Raw genomic sequence first — 17,360 nt, 5'->3', positions numbered from 1 at the left:
TTCCACTTTTGGAGGTATAAATTGTATAAAGGTTTAGAGAGTTCTAATTCGTTATATGCATTTTAGTAAATGTGACTCTACAAAAGTGTATTATCACAACACTGACTTTGTGTGTAAGCACTGTGTGTATATGTGAAAACGTTGAAATTTCCTCAATAAATGGAGATGTCCTTTTTTTACATCTGTATTTGTGAAAGACAAAATCTCTTGAGATCTTGGCTCTCTGGGCAACTGCATATGTGGTGGTGAATCATTACAGTTTTTGGCTGACCTCATCAAAAGACTCAGTTGTCCATCATGGTATTTGAGATGACTACAGTTATAATACTGCGTGTATACAATTACCAACCATAGTGATATGTATTTACACATTTCACTTTGTGACCTATTTCTTTATGAATATGGCTTATCTGCTTATAACTGTTATACCCATGTGACTATCCTTAGTGTATCTATTTATGCTTGCAAAAATATGTATGTCGTTACTGCCTATTTTATGGTGTAAAGTGGTTTATGTTCTGTGGTATTTTATGATTCTCAAATCCCCTTTTAAAAATGTAAATAAACATCTTTTAAGAAGTTTGTAAAAATTATTTTTTCCAGAATTAATGGAATTTCAATCCTTTGGGATTTCAGACATTAGGGATTTTGATCATTCAGGATTTCAACATTTGGGATTATGGTGTTCAGGATTGTGTCTTTTAGAATTATGATTCAACCTCAACTGAAGGGACCATTTTATTTTTTTAAACAGTCATTTCTTAGATACAATATGCTTGAATTTGATGTTATATTTTCCTGCAGGGGCCAGCCTGTAAGAAAAAAAAAGTATTTGATAGCAATATATATTTTAAATTATTTTATTCCCTGTTACTGTCTATTGCAAAGCATTCTATTTGCCTTTAAGATTATTAGATGCAGCTCTTTGTGATTATAAACTTCCTCTAGTACTTAACACCCTTACTGACTCTAAGGTGTCAAAGACTTGAATGAAGCATCATTCTTTCAATTGCAGGGGGGAAATGACTATTTGTAACTTTATTGCAAGCATTTTTTCTTTTTCAGCAACATTCACTGTATACACAGTCATTTATAATCTAAGTTTAAAAAAACTGACTCCTACACAGAAGTCATCACTGCTTTTAAAAATTTATGTAAAATACTATCTCCATAAGTGTTTCATTGGGAAGATCACCTACAGAGCCAGGGCCATCAGTTTTATCTTCAATAATATCTCTCTACACAAAGTTGTCACAAACAGTGAAGTTAAAGCAGTAGGACCAGGAAGTAGAAAATCTCTCAAAAAGATTCTGGTGTCCTGCTGTTTTACTGATTTATTAAAAATAATATAATTTACTTAATACAAAATGCAGGTTCATTACTTCTATACTAATGTAAAGGCTACTGGATATAGCAAATTTAACACGTTGCTATGGAATCAATAATATGATTGTTAATTTGTTTTTATTCTTTCCTCCTTCAATTTCTAGAAACATATCATCACCAACTATTTTACACATATAACTTCAAAGGAAAAGCCAAATATGAAAATGAATACAATCATATTTAGATGTCTACAAATGAACCATCTATTAGTAACAAGTTAGCACTAATAAATTAGTCACAATAGTTCATCTTCTGGTCTCTCTGCCTCACCAACCCCACATCCTCTAAAAGTGTAGGAGTGCTTTTCTTTTACCCGAGCCTCCTACTTGGGGAAATTTTTAAAAGATAATTTACATGACTGTCATTTGCTAATTTACTCAAAAGGAAATAACCAGGTGGAAATTTTTTAAGCTACCAAGCATGATAATAAAGTAATAGAATTGAAAAGTTCTCATTTGATGTTTCTTGTTTAAATTACAATATAATAGACTTTTAACTATGGAAACACACTTACACAATTATTCCATTCTCTCGGCTCAACCATTTTTGGGATCGATGACTTTGAAGGGCTACTCCTGCATAGTAATATTCCACTAGAGTGAATAACTGCATTTACAACCATGATATTTTTTAATAACAAAGCTAATTACCATGGACTAGCAGTGACCCAAATATGCCCTGTATATGAGTGGGTGAGGAGGAAGCACTGGTACAAATCTTCAGTTTTCAAGCACAAGGATAATATGTAATTTAACTCACTTTAGCCCATTGCATCTGGTAGGATCCAACCAAAAAAATGAGAACCGCCGGGCGCCTGTAATCTCAGCACTTTGGGAGGCCGAGATGGGCGGATCACCTGAGGTTAGGAGTTTGAGACCAGCCGGGCCAACATGGCGAAACCCCGTCTCTACTAAAAATAAAAAAAAATTAGCTGGGTGTGGTGGTGCGTGCCTGTAATCCCAGCCACTTGGGAGGCTGAGGCAGGAGAATTGCTTGAACCCAGGAGGTGGAGGTTGCAGTGAGTCGAGACAGTGCCACTGCACTCCAGCCTAGGCTACAGAGTGAGACTTCATCTCAAAAAAAAACCAAAAAAAAAAACCCAAAAAAAAAAACCCAAAAAGAACCACACCCTAACTTGAACAGGCAAAGTTTCATATACACATGAACAGAAGACAGGAAAATACTGGGTAGAAGAGGGCGGATCCCCGGCAAATGCCCCACGCTCAAGTCTGAAGACCAGTGGCCCTAAAAGAGGACAGCCATTCCTGTTTTTGCACCCAAAAAGTTGCCTTTGGCCCACCACTTCCCCCATCTTGCCCCCATTTAACCCAAGACCTTAGTGGGCACACACACAAACTGCTGAATGTCAAGAGAAGCGGTGGAGAGCGGCAGAGAGCAGCAGGGCGGCATGGCAGAGGAGGAAAGAGGCACCTGAATATTGAGAGGAGTTTGGCTGAGAACAGCTGAACCCAGGGGAAGATTATATCCCCCACCCCTCCCCACCTTCTGGCTCCCCATCCATCTCACTGAGAGCCATCTCCACCATTCAGTAAAATCTTGCACTCATCCTTCGAGCCTGCGTGTGATCCGGGACGCTAGGGAACAGCTTGGGATATGGAAGGCTGTCACACTGGCCCTCTTCCTTGCAATAAAGCAGAGGGACCATTGAGCTGATTAACACTCAAAGCCGTCTGCAGACGGCAAAGCTGAAAGAAAGAGCTTTGTAACAGTGGGGTTGCAGGCACTCACCCCTAGACATTACCATGGGGCCAAGAGCCCAAAGCTTCCATCCTGGTCTCTGCACCTACCTGTCTGCATGCTCGCCCTAGGGGTTTGAGCTGCGGGGCGACCAAGCAGGTGAGCCACACCTCTGTCACATCTCCTGCAAGGGGAATCAGGGAACTCTCAATTACAATTATTAATTGTAATAGGAAAATAACTATCAATGTGTAATGAAAACTCTGAAGAATACTCAAGTACTCAAGGGCTGAGTGAGGGTATCCACGGAAGGAACAAACTTAGAAGAGGGTCCCCCCTCCCCATAACTAGGGTTCAGGCCTTATTGGAAGTATGGCTGCAGCCCACTGGATGGCAAAGTAGTTCTCCCTGTGTGGTTGCTGGGGCTTAAGGGGCTCGAGGTTGAGCACACACAGTCAGTTGGGACATTGAGAATCTCATTACCAGCAGGGCCTGCACAAGGAAAGCCCTCCTGAGTGTAAGTAGACATGCAGGGGAAGTTGGAATATTGGCAGCTGGCTCTCCAGAAGGCAGGCATGAGGTCTGGGGTGTGCAGCCTCATGCTGGGAAAACTACAGAGAGGAGGTCACTAAGCTGACGCTGGGGCTGTGAGCTAGACAAGGGTCTGTCTGCTCTTGGCACATACCTGGGGCAGAGGACCCCTGGATATCCATAGCCACACTACTGGCAGCCGTGCATTCACAGTAAGAAGAAACAAAACCATAAGCCCGCCCTTGTGCACTGTCCTTCCAGCACTCTCTACTCACAAAATTAACATCATACAAAGAAGAAATGCCGAAGGCAAGCTTGTTCAACATGTGGCCCAGGATGGCTTTGAATGCGGGCCAATGCAAATTCGTAAATAAGGTTTTTGTTTTGTTCTGTTTTTTTGTTTTGTTTTGTTTTGCGATTCAGCTCATCAGCTATTGTTAGTGTATGTTATGTGTGGCCCAAGACAATTCTTTCAATGTGGCCCAGGGAAGCCAAGACATTGGACACCCCTGGCCTAAAGGGTTAGGCTCCAATATTGCAGATCAAGTAATGAAGAGGTAATTTAGAGCTGGGAGAGAATCTGATAACTGGCACACTCAATACTCGGGGATCTTCATCATAAAGAATAAAACATGGCAGAAGCAATAAACTAGAAATACACATTAAATTAAATCTGACTAAAAGATAGCATGAAAAAAATCTGACTGGGCTGTTGCTGTAACGTCTCTGTACATGGAGGAAATAGGGCAAATAAATCAGGCAGTTATTTAATAATGTATTCTTAGAAAACTTCATTACTCATAGCACTATGAACTAGTGGTTTCCAAACAGAGGATGTACACTGAAGTACAGCAGGAAAAAAATTATATTAAATTGTTCTAAAGCATAAAATTACATCATAAACAGACTTGAAAAACTATATAAGCCGAAATAGTATATATATTTATACGTATGATTTATAATTAGACATACTTATATTGAGGTTTTCTATTCAAATGTTTGCTGGTAAGGTACCCAATTAAAAAATTTAAAGACCACTGCTGTAGAAAATAGCCCTACTTCTCTCCACAGTTTACATACTCCTTTATACCATATAGAGTCCACATTGGCCAGGCACAGTGGCTCATTCCTGTAATCCCAGCACTTTGGGAGGCTGATGCGGGCGGATCACCTGAGGTTGGCAGTTCGAGACCCTCCTGGCCAACATGGTGAAACCCTGTCCCCACTAAAAATACAAGAATTAGCTGGGCATGATGGTGCACACCTGTAATCCCAGCTACTCGGGAAGCTGTGGCAGGAAAAATCTCTTGAACCTGGGAGGTGGAGGTTGCAGTGAGCCGAGATCACGCCAGTGCACTCCAGCCCGGGCGACAGAGTGAGACTCCATCTCCCCCCCGAAAAAAAAAAAAAAAAAAAGCCACATATATCACAAATACAGACTTGTTTTTGTTTAATCCAATAAAACAAATAATTAATCTTATATTAATATTTAAAGATCGGGAAACAATGTCTTCAACAAATTGCTATCACTATAGTTCATAAATATGTATTGTTCAACCTTTAAAGGGCCTATACATCACTTAAATTCAAAACTAATGAAATTCCCACTAATATAGAACAAAGAACCCTAATTAGCACATTCTTAAATAAGGGTATTACTCAGCCTCCACAAGGGTAAAATGCTTACATTCTGCTTTCCTGAAACTTGGTTTCAAAAGATTCAAGTTTTCTTTCACAAATTCCTTTAGTACCCTAAAGCAAACTTCAACAATCACACCTACACACTGTCCCTAAAAAAAGAAATAAAATGTTTTACTTAGTTTGGGTTCTGCTTTTCTTGTGTTGTTAAAAATTCCTAGTTACTTGACTAGGTCGTTATTTTACATCTCTGTACCTTAGTGGTCTCATAAATAAACAGGGATAGTAACCACCTATTTCGGAGAGGTGCTGAGGACTAAATAATTTCCCTCTCTCTTATACACACAGGCAGACATACACAACACACAAACGTAACAGTTCCTGGCATATAACTTTAATAAATGTAAGCTAATAAGAGTACTACTACTTATTATACACTCACATTTGCTTTATAAGAACTGTTTGATCAAACTGAATCCTTGCCCTGAATATAGATATCCAATTCAGAAATGAGATGAAATAAGAATAGTCAAAAGTAACACAATTTCAGTAAAGAACAGCTTCTTAAAGGCACAAAATTCACCTTTCTTCCAAAAATTGAAACCACCTATTCAAGGAGAAAACCATTCAACAAGATTTAATTACTTACAATTCAGCAAACTAGGCATGGTCCCTCTTTTTAAGAACACCAGCTTGGGAGGTAGAAGAAAGAAACACAATCATAATACAAAGAAACTATGAAAAACATACACAGTTCAATAAAAAGAATGAGGAACACGTAATTAAATCCCTTTAGTAGCATAGGAAGGCCTAATGAAAATGTAGAATTTGAATAGCCTTACCATAGACTAAAGCAAAGAGATGTGGTGAAACCAAGTCAATAAAAAAAAGAAAACACTAAAGGAGAAAGCTAAGGCAAATGCACAGAAGTGAGGGAGGATACATAAGCTGTAGTATAAGAACAGACTACAAAGCCCTAAGACTACAAAAAAATAAGAGATATGGTGCCAATCAGTTAGGATGGGACACTGGAAGCATGAAATATTCCTGAATGTAAGGTTTATGAGCTAGAATTTTAGTTTTCATGGAACAGTAGCATTTTACATGGTGCTTGTTAATGTGATGTGCACTGTACTGATGCCTCATTTAATCCTTACAAACCTATGAAGTAGATATGACTATTATCCTCATTAAAGAAATTAAGAAAATGAGCCCATAACTAGTAGATGGTGAAGTTGGGATTTTAACTCATGGTGTCCAACCCAGAATTTGAATTCTTCAACATCACATAGTCTTTTAAAGTCTTTAAGGAACAAATATGGTATCTGTGCTTTGGAAGGATAACTAATAATCTTAGTGACAGTATAGAAGACGGATTTAAAAAGAAGTGAATGGAGGACAGAAAAGTACCTTCATGAAAAAAACAAATATTTGTTAAATTTTCCTATGGCAAGAAAACTATGTAGCCAGTAATGACATATTCAATTTAAGCAGCAAAGGATACAGGAAATAGTACAGGAATAAAATTGACAAAACTTGGTAACTGGCCTGTGGAAATGAGAGGAGGAGCTAAAAATGACTGAAGGATTCAAAACATTTTTTTTTTTTTGAGATGGAGTTTCGCTTGTCACCCAGGCTGGAGTACAGTGGTGCGATCTCGGCTCACTGCAAACTCCACCTCCCAGGTTCAAGTGATTCTCCTGCCTCAGCATCCTGAGTAGCTGGGATTACAGGCATGTGCCACCACCCCCAGCTAATTCTGTATTTTTAGTAAAGACGGGTTTTCACCATGTTGGCCAAGCTGGTCTTGAACTCCTGACCTCAGGTGATCTGCCCACCTCGGCCTCCCAAAGTGCTGGGATTACAGGTGTGAGCCACCGTGCCTGGCCAAGGATTAAAAACTTAAGTGTGTGTGTGTGGGGAGGGGGGGGGCCGGGGGAGGCGGTGCATCAGAATAGCAACAGGCTTTCTTATTGGTGGGAGGATGGAGGGAAAACTGGATGAGTTCCATTTTAGACATATTTAATTAGAAGTACTTACTAAACATCCACGAGGAAGAGTTCCACAGGTGACTGAAAATGGAAGCCAAGGGCTAAAAGTCTATAAAAATAATGGACACCTGGAAATCCTATCCAGAGTGAGTGACGGGAGATAATGTCAGAGTGGATGACTGCTGAAGATGAGTATGTAAAGTATGGATTATCAACCAGGTCATCAGGAACCACTTTCTGAGGAGAAAGTCCTGCCTCAGACATAATGATGAGTTGGGAAAAATGCTTGAGTGTTGCTAGTGAAGAGTGAAAGGAAGAAAACATTGAGGGTGATAGGGTTCAGTAAATGCTACCCCAAAATATGGTACCTTGGTATTTGAGAAAGTAGCAGAAGCAGGAAGGTTTCTGACTTCCTCCCACCCTTCTCCCCTGAAACAGGCCATAAAACAATTTTCTGACCTTCCTCTAAAGTAGGTCATAAGACCTTCATTCCAGAGGTGCCCTCGCTATTCCCTGAGGAAAGGAAATGTCCTTATCTCTGAAAACACAGGAACATTAAGAATCTGCACAAACAGGCCTTGTTAAGCTCCCCTCCAGTTTATTACCATTAGATCCTACCTGCTTTGACCAATCACATTTCCCCACCACTGTCTATTCTTCATCAAATCCAAGCACTGAAATACACAGGTTTCCCTGTATCTTTGGGTCTTCATTTCTGAAAACTTCATGTCATGTAAAACTTTTATTAAATAAATTTGTGTTATTTTCTCCTCTTAATCTGTAGTCTGTTAAAGGTGACTCAGCCACGAACCTAGTGACAGGTGGGAAAAAGCTAATACCTTTTCTTCCCTATGAGGGAAAGCCCCCCCCATCACACATATACTACAAACTTTTGGATCTAGTCCTCTTTAATATATTAATAATAGCTATCATTTACCTTCCAGAAGGTGAAAGGAGTAAAGACAATAAACAGTCACAAACGTAGAACCAGGAGCGTAGTGTAAATAAATTGAAGGTAAGTCTAGGTGGGGTCACAAACATTTTAAACAGCCAAGAGGAGTTGGCCAGGAAGCCATTTCAATCCTTAGCCAGGCATCAGTTCAATATTGCCAGATCTTCTGATTTTCCAAAAGCCCCAAACTCTCATTTCAATATGAAAGTTTATGATTTCTTAAATGCTGACAAATTTTCTTTAAAACAATGTATAGGCACATGAATAGTCTTTAAACTGCTGGGTTGCTATGCAGGTCTACAAGTACTACAGATATGCCAAGCCAGGTGACCATTAAAATAACATTTTCTTGGTCAAGGGTGATGGTTCACATCTGTACTCCTAGCACTCTGGGAAGCCAAGGCAGGAGGATCGCCTGAGGCCAGGAGTTCAAGACCAGCCTGGGCAACATAGTGAGACACTGTCTCTACAAAAAAATTCTTAAAAATTAGCCAGGCATGGTGGTGTGGGCCTGTAATCCTAGCTACTCAGGTGGCTGAGGCAGGAGAATCACTTGAGCCCAGGAGTTCAAGGCTGCAGGTAGCCATGACTGTACCACTGCACTCCTGGGTAAAAGTGAGACCCCAACTCAAAAAAAGAGAACATCTTCTTTTGTATGGTTGAGGAGTTGAATCCAAACTGCAATGAAAAAGTAATGAAGGCAATAAAAACAATACCTTTCCAAGAAGTCTGGCAATAACGATGAGGGGAAAAAAAAGAATTAAGGAAAACCTTTTTTAGGAAGGAGAAGTTTCACATAAGGAGAGAAGAAGTCAGAGGAAGAGGCAAAATCTGAAGAGAGATGACCAGTGAAGCAAAAAGATGAGAAAGACATGTATTAGTCCATAGGCTAAAAGACAGAAGTGATGAAAAGTGATGAAGACTCAAAAAAGTGGGATGGTTCTCTGAAGTGGTGGGGATCAAGTACACATACGAGAAGATGCACTTTGGAAAGGGAACAGCCACTTCTTCCTTAGGTTTCCCAGGAAGGAAATGAAAAGTCCAGAGAAAATCTGAGATGACGACTTGGGGAAATGTGTAAGATAACCTCGGTCTTCTCAATAAATTTTTAGAAACATTAGCACTGAGTATATTTGCATAAATTTCACTGTTTGATAATATTGTTCCTCTGATAAAGTATAATTCCCCTATTCATACTATATACACATCAGTGTCATGATTCCAGAGAAATATATTTAAAATCTTAGGTACCAAAAAAATGAGTTTAATGGGCCTCAGTACGTAAGACAAGAATAAGCAGCATAAGTCTTTAAAAATTAAATCAAAGGTATGAAACTCTTCAGGAATGGCTTTATTATGACTCTAGGACAAGAACATTCACTATCTTAGTACAGAGAAGCAAGCAGTAGAAAGAGGAAATAGGAGGAAAAAACACCAGTTTAGGAAGAAAATACTGTCAGAAGAGAACTACACTTTAACTCCCCTCATGACCCCTGCCAACAGTGCTGTTATATTCTAGAGCACTACTTGTCAAACTGTTCTGCAGCAGTTACTTTTTTATTTTATACATCAAGGTATCAGGTAAGACTGGGGAGAAAAGGGAGTTTCCCTATTCTATTTTTTAACTGTAAAACCACTATCTAGATGACAAGAAACTGAACAGTATTTTATTAACACTAAGATTAACGTTCTTGGACAAGCCACACGGCTGCAGGTTGTTCAGAGGTGGTGCCGCAGGCTGAACATGTCCTTCCTTTCCTAGAGCTGCCGACCTATCCTGCTGCTTGGGTGTTGGTGAATTCCTGCCTGGTGGCCCAGCCAAAAGCACATCACTCTGCTACCTTAACAGGAAATACACTGGCATTGCAGAGAAGCTGAATGTGAAGCTCCTGCACTATTCTGAGAGCCTTTTAGGTGTCCCCATTGCATATAACATGAAAGTTGTGGTGAACTGGGAGATATTTATGATGATCAAGGACACATTAATCTTAACATTGAAGCAGATTTTGTTATTTTCTGCCCTGAACCAGGGTAAAAGGTTATAGTACAGTTAACAAAGTGTCTTCTAGTCAGACTGGCTATTTTGTACAAAAATATTTTAATACGTCCATCCCTAAACCTGAGATGTCAGCTGAGCAGTGGCAGGCTGTGGAGATAAATGTGGGTGATGAACCAGAATATGAAGTGTTTCATCTAGATTAAGATGCTACTGAAATATTCTGCATTTAGGGAAAACAATCACTAGTTTACAACCCAAGAGCTCTGAAGTTTCTGATAAACCAGCACTGAAGAAGCTTTTGAAAAACTTCCAAAGAAGAAAAAGAGAAACCAGAAAGACCCAGAGATGAATGAAGTGGATGATGGTACCACAAGCTAGCAAATTTTGCAGATGTCACCCCAAAGGAAGAGTTAGACTTACAGATTATTACTAATGTGAATAGCCTCTGGGAAGATGAGCCAAAGGAGGAGAAAAAGAAAAAGCATCAGGACTAGGACCTTGTTTTCCAAAGCAGTGACTCCAGCGGTTATCAAAGTGACCATAGAAAGAAAAAAAAAGAAAGAAACACAGTGAAGAAGCTAAATTTACCCCACTTTTGGAATGCTCGCCTAAACAGAAAATAAAAAAGTAATCTTCCTTAGGGAGTTTTAAATATGATTCAGTTTTTAAAAGATTGACTTATACACAATGGATGAATAAATGTTTTGAATGATATGGAATGCTAGTGTACATCAGCAGTTTACAAAACAGGGAACACTTGATAAGGAGTTGGATTTTTTTTTTGTGCCAAAATTACAAAACTGACAATAAATTAATCTGGAGAATTCCAATATTATTAAAGTGCCATTTTACTGTATATAGAATAAAAAAGTAAGAGCTGCTGTCACTCTCAACTCTTCCATCTTTCCAGGTTTTATACTACATAAAGTTATTCCTATAATTTTAAGACTATCAGAAAGAATTATAATACAATATTACATCATTAAAAATGAGTTAAATATAGGTTTTTAATTTTATTTGAAACAGATTTCACCTTTAATCATTACATGCCATTTCGTTTTTTAATTAAAAAAAAATTTTTTTTTTTTTGAGACAGAGTCTCATTCTGTCGCCCAGATTGCAGTGGTGCAATCTTGGATCACTGCAACCTCGACTTCCCAGGCTCAGGTGATCCTCTCATTTCAGCCTCCTGAGTAGCTGGGACTACAGGTGTGCACCACCACGCCCAGCTAATATTTTGTATTTTTTATAGAGATGAGGTTTTGCCATGTTGCCCAGGCTGGTCTCAAACACCTGGGCTCAAGTAAGCCACCTGCCTTGGCCTCCCAAAGTGCTGGGATTACAGGTATGAGCCACCATGCCTGGTCCTATTTTATTCTGCATTTTGAAAAACTCAGGGCATTTATTGGTATTAGGTTTCCTTTTATCATGACTACTATAGTACTTCTATTGTTTAACTTAGAATGGTTAAACATTCTAAAGAATGCTTAATTAGTCTCCAGGGTGCTAATGAACCATGCCACTCACTGACTCCTGGGCAACAATACTCACTATTCTTTCCCACCAGGTGCATATGTATTGTTTTCTTTTTTCTTTAAGTCTAAGAGGTTGATGAAAAGAGCTGTTCTTTTGTTACTTGTCCATTTGTGCCTCAACCATTCTGATTCTGGTGTGTCTTGGAGGAGTAGTCGGATGAAAGCAAGATAAATGTGATTCTGACTACTGGGAAATTTCCTGATTACTTTTTAATGATTGGGGTAGGCTATCATAAATTGTTCTAAAGAGAAAAACAGCTGTTCACTGCTTTCACTAAGAAAATGTAGCAAACAAGGTGGATGCAGTTCCTTCCCTCATAGGGTATCATAGGGTAAAGAGTACACAGTATAAGAGACTATAGAAAATTAGTAATTCTGCTAAGTGCTATGAAGAAAAAGAGATTGCCCATTCACAGTTACCTTTGTTAGTATTTGCAAACAGATAAATGGTTGAATTGAACTCTCCATGTCAGGCATTTTTGTTGTCATTTAACTAGTACCAGACATAGTGCTAATCTCATAGTTTAATGTTCAATAATAAGTATGTTCCGCTAGTGGTATATCTTGATTTAAATCTAGATGATAGGATATAGAGGTTGGAGAGTGGCAGACATTCCCACTGGTTTACAAGTAGATGTGCCAGACAATGAAAGGGTGCAAACCAGTATATTTCATTACAATTGAGATTCATGTGAGTATACAGCCCTTGAAATGTTAACTAGTCCAAGCTGACATACGCCATCAGTATAAAATACATACCAGACTTTGAAGATGTACAAAAAAGACTGTAAACTATGTCAATTTTTATGTTGGTGAAATTATAACATTTTTGGTATAGTGGGTTAAATAACTTTTTAAAACTAATGTTATTTTATGAGGGAACATTTTGGATCTACTCCTCTTAAATGTATTAATAGCTAACAATTACTCTGTAATTCTAGCACCATAATAAGCAAAGTACTCAGCAAACATTATGCCTTAATCACAACAGCTTTAAGCAGATATTATTACCTCTAGTCTATATGTAAGAACAGAGATTAAAAAAAAAAACAAAAAAAAACCAACAAAAAACCACAACCCTGAAGTCCTTCAGGAAGTGCCAGAGTTGGAATTCAAATCATAGTTCAAAATCTGTTCTTTTAGTTACTATATAATCCCAGCTTCTCTCTCATCCCCAGCCTCTCAAATTCTAGTTTAAAATTTTGGACAAAGGAAAGGTTTCAACTATAAAGCCACTAATCTCCTGGCACATTCACTCCCATCAACTAACTCCAAACCCTCCACCACACACATGCAAAAGTATCTTTTATAAATTATTATAAAGTCTAATCCTACTTTCTTTAAAAGGTAGGCTTCAAACAAATTAATCAGTAATTTAATGTTATTTTTTAAAAGTGATAATCATGGGTAACTTGAAAACAGTGGAATTATTAATGTTTTAAAATTATGCTAGGTCATATCATACATAAAACATCCAAAGTGTTTCCAAAGTAGTCTAAGTGTAAATGAAAATGTTACTTTATATTACAACAATCATTTAAAATAATTATGGCTTTCATCAATTCTAATAACAACCATAAAAGGTCCCCATTTGAAGGATAAAGAAACAAAGAAAAGCTACAAGTGGCATGCCAAGGTCACAATAAACAACATGTAAAAACACCAATATCCTTAGAATCCCAAGATTTTAATTCACAGTATCTAATGGGCTGTCAAGCAAACTATATATGAAAGACAAAATCTAGGATGTAGTTTCTTTTGCTCAAATAAAACAAGATTTATAAAGGATGGTTTTCATGGATTAAAAAACCCACACCACAAATATTTTCATTCAATTATAGGTAAATCCTCAAAGGTTTTTTGGTGTTGAAAATAATTTCTCCTTAGGCAGAATTTGCAGTATCAGGTAATCTTTTCAAAAATATTTCATAAGCAAGTCACAATACTGGATATACTGATCAATTTATTGCCAACATATTCAACTTCACTTACTAGGGTTAATTCTTAATTACTACAAGAAGCAGTTTTATGACACATGCATTCAGAAATGCTTTCTACAAAATATCTTCATGCTGATGAACTTCATGGTCAGTTTGAGGATATAAATTTTATTGACAATGTCATTTTATTCAATGTGCACTATCCTATTTTAGGGAGGCAATTAAAAAAAATCCCAAGCCAAGGCTTAAAATAAGATTATACAAATATGAATAGGTTAAGTCATGGAATAAATCACCAGATTCAAACTACTTAAGTATCAGGCTTTTATGTTTTAGTCTCCTAAAATAATATAATAATCTTGTAGAAGTTTTGTTTTTAAAAAAATTAAAATTTGCATTATTTCAGAATATAAATTGACAATGCTTTTGAGTTAATGTATAATGTTTTAAGTTTTGTATATAGTGAAATCTATCATATTTGCAAAAAGTAGGGAAAGATCAGCAATACATGCATATGTTCATATAGAAAAATGCAAAATGTAAACTATTTTGAGTATATACAAATTCTAGGCTGGGCACGGTGGCTCACGCCTGTAATCCCAGCACTCTGGGAGTCTGAGATGGGCAAATTGCTTGAGCCCAGGAGATCAAGACCAGTCTGGGCAACATGGCAAAACCCTGTCTCCACTAAAATTTCCAAAAATTAGCTGGGCATGGTAGCGCACATCTGTAGTCCCAGCTATCCAAGAGGCTGAGGTGGGAGGATCGCTTGAGCCCGGGAGGTGGACGCTGAAGTGAGCTCTGATGGCGTCACTGCATTCCAGCCTGGGTGACAGTGAGACCCTGTCTCAAAACAAAACAAAACAAAAAAACAACTAAATGCTAATGGCTCATCTTTTAAAAGTAGCATAATCATTCCTATTTACTGGAAATAATTTTCTCAATATCACAAATAACTACTTCAATTAACTTTGGTAAATCAAAATTAGTGCTAGACTTAATTTAGATTATTTATATCAAATAGCTGATATAATAGCTTTCTGATTATCTGTATAACACTGTCTGCAATGAGGAACCAAGCCAATTGTTAATTACAGGGGGCCTTCAGTATCCATGGGTTCCATACCCATAGATTCAACAAAACTCGATGGAAAATACACTGGAAAAAAAAAAGCAGGCTGGGCGCAGTGGCTCACACCTGCAATCCCAGCACTTTCGGAGGCTGAGGCGAGCAGATCACTTCAGGTCAGGAGTTCGAGACTAGCCTGGCCAACGTGGTGAAACCCTGTCTTCACTAAAAATACAAAAATTAGCTGGGCATGGTGGCGCACCTGTAATTGCAGCTGCTCGGCAGGCTGAGTCACAAGAATCGCTTGAACCCGGGAGGCGGAGGCTGCAGTGAGCCGAGATGGTGCCACTGCACTGCAGCTGGGGCAACAGAGCAAGACTCTGTCTCAAAAAAATAAAAATAAAAATAAAAGCAATAAAAAGTAACAATACGACAATAAAAATACAAACAAAAAACCAAAACCGTATAACAACTATTTACATAGCATCTACAGAGAAAGTATTTGGGAGGATGTGCTAGGTTATACGCAAATACTATGCCATTTCATTTAAGGGACTTGAGCATCTGGGGATTTTGGAATCTAAGGGGGGTCCTGGAGCCAATTCTCTACGAATACCGAGGGATGATCATACTATTTTTAAATTTAATTACCTCTTTCTAAATATAAAACCTGTTATTGGCCAGGCACGGTGGCTCACACCTGTAATCCCAGCAATTTGGGAGGCTGAGGTGGGCGGATCACCTGAGGTCAGGAGTTCGGGACCAGCCTGGCGAACATGGTGAAACCCCGTCTCCACTAAAAATAGGAAAATTAGCCAGGCACGGAGGTGCGCACCTGTAATCCCAGTTACTCGGGAGACTGAGGCAGGAGAATCACTTGAACCCAGGAGGCAGAGGTTACAGTGAGCTAAGATCATGTCACTGCACTCCAGCCTGACAAGAGCGAAACTCGACCTCAAAAAAAACTATTACGAAGCTAATATATAACATCACCTCCTATATATCAGGCATCAATAAGGATGCCAAATGTTCCACATGAAGACATTTTCCAGGTATTTGAAATTTTATTTTTTAAAGCGCTGCTTAGTTTTAGCCATTTAACCATATGCCTCAGTCTTCCTAAACAATCACTTAATAAAATTTAACATTTTTTGATGACACTGGGTCATACTGAGCAAGTATTACATAGTAGTAATGATGAGGTCCTACAAGGCAATTTGAATTAACTTGGACACTAAAACAAACTAAATGGTTCTTGAATCCTATGATCTCATAGGTCTTCAGATTAAACAATTCATCGTTAGTAAAGCATCTAACAGTGCCTGTTCTGAATACTGATTCCGTTTCTCTTCAATCTGGTTGGTCTTGCCTCTAACTCCAAGGTTCCACCCATTTGCAGATTATGGAAATTAGGTAACTGAATTTCCTAACTTGTAAGTAAAACAACATTACTGATTTTGGACAATGACAGTCTGAGTGAGGATAGGTGCCTTCAACCAAAGACAATGCAGAAGCTTCACTAAGAGTCCTTTTGGTTCTGCCTTTATAGGTAAAGAAAGGACTACACTCTGGATAATCATATTTGCTTTAATTTTGAATGCCAGTTAGGTGGCATTTTCTGAATCAGCCAAGAATTCCTACACAATCTTAGTTCAAATTACTTTCTCAACCACATAAAGAGCAGTAAAATATATCTGACAAACATAGCTCTCCTCAATCTCATAATTTCAAAAGTATTACAGGAAAACTAAATGTACAAACAGCAAGGTTGTCATTAAAACAGAAGTTTTTTGTTTTTTGTTTTTAAGACAGCGTTTCATTTCATTCTTGTTGACCAGGCAGGAATGCAATGGCACAATCTTGGCTCACCGCAACCTCCGCCTCCCTAGTTCAAGTGATTCTCCTCGCTCAGCCTCCCAAGTAGCTGGGATTACAGGCATGTGCCACCAAGCCCAGCTAATTTTTGTATTTTTAGTAGAGATGGGGTTTCACCATGTTGGTCAGGTGGGTCTCAAACTCCTGCACCTATCTCATCCTCCCAAAGTGCTGAGATTACAGGCATGAGCCACTGCACCTGGCCTAAAACAGAAGATTCAAGAGTCAGCTTTACTTTAACTGAAAACAAAATGTACTGAGGGAAAAAAGATTTCAGGATTGCCTTCAGAAGTTTAACTTTTGCAAGTTTTTCGCTGAAGTGACAGCAAATTTTTCCTATACCAATAGTACAGTGTCTGCCACAAATCACGCACCAAGTAACTGCTAATGGAATAAATAAATGATTTTTCCTGCAGTTCACTTCCTAGTTTAAGGAAATAAATGGTAGTATTTTTACTATTAAAATAGTTTTCCAACACTACTACAATAAAACAGTATAACCTATTTCAGGAAAAGAGTCAAGTAATTCTTTAACAATAGAACACGGAAAACACAGGCAGCAAAATATACTTAATTTGAACCTGGATTTTAACCATATCCTAACTCTGGGACCTTGGGCAAATCAAAACTCAAAAGTGTTAATGCCTGAGGACAAGTAAAGCTCTGAGAAAAAATCTCAAAGAAATACTTATGGAGAACTTACTACATCAAAGCATTGTATGTACAATGAAGGAATCCAAAATCTG

The 17,360-nt window shown here is 38.3% G+C and overlaps 1 protein-coding gene and 1 pseudogene across 4 annotated transcripts in view; one reads left to right on the top strand and one right to left on the bottom strand.

The window, feature by feature from the left end:
• The window catches only part of ZNF292 (zinc finger protein 292), a 111,548-nt gene that overhangs the window by 79,217 nt on the left and 14,971 nt on the right, over nucleotides 1-17,360 (bottom strand). The gene's annotated exons all lie outside the window — the stretch shown is intronic.
• Nucleotides 7,408-12,790, top strand: LOC103786826 (DNA-directed RNA polymerase I subunit RPA43-like; annotated as a pseudogene).

The sequence above is a fragment of the Pan paniscus genome, chromosome 5 (assembly GCF_029289425.2).
Source record: "Pan paniscus chromosome 5, NHGRI_mPanPan1-v2.0_pri, whole genome shotgun sequence".
Classification (NCBI taxonomy): domain Eukaryota; kingdom Metazoa; phylum Chordata; class Mammalia; order Primates; family Hominidae; genus Pan; species Pan paniscus.
Note: the sequence above shows the minus strand (reverse complement) of the source record. Positions and strands in the feature narration are given on the sequence as shown.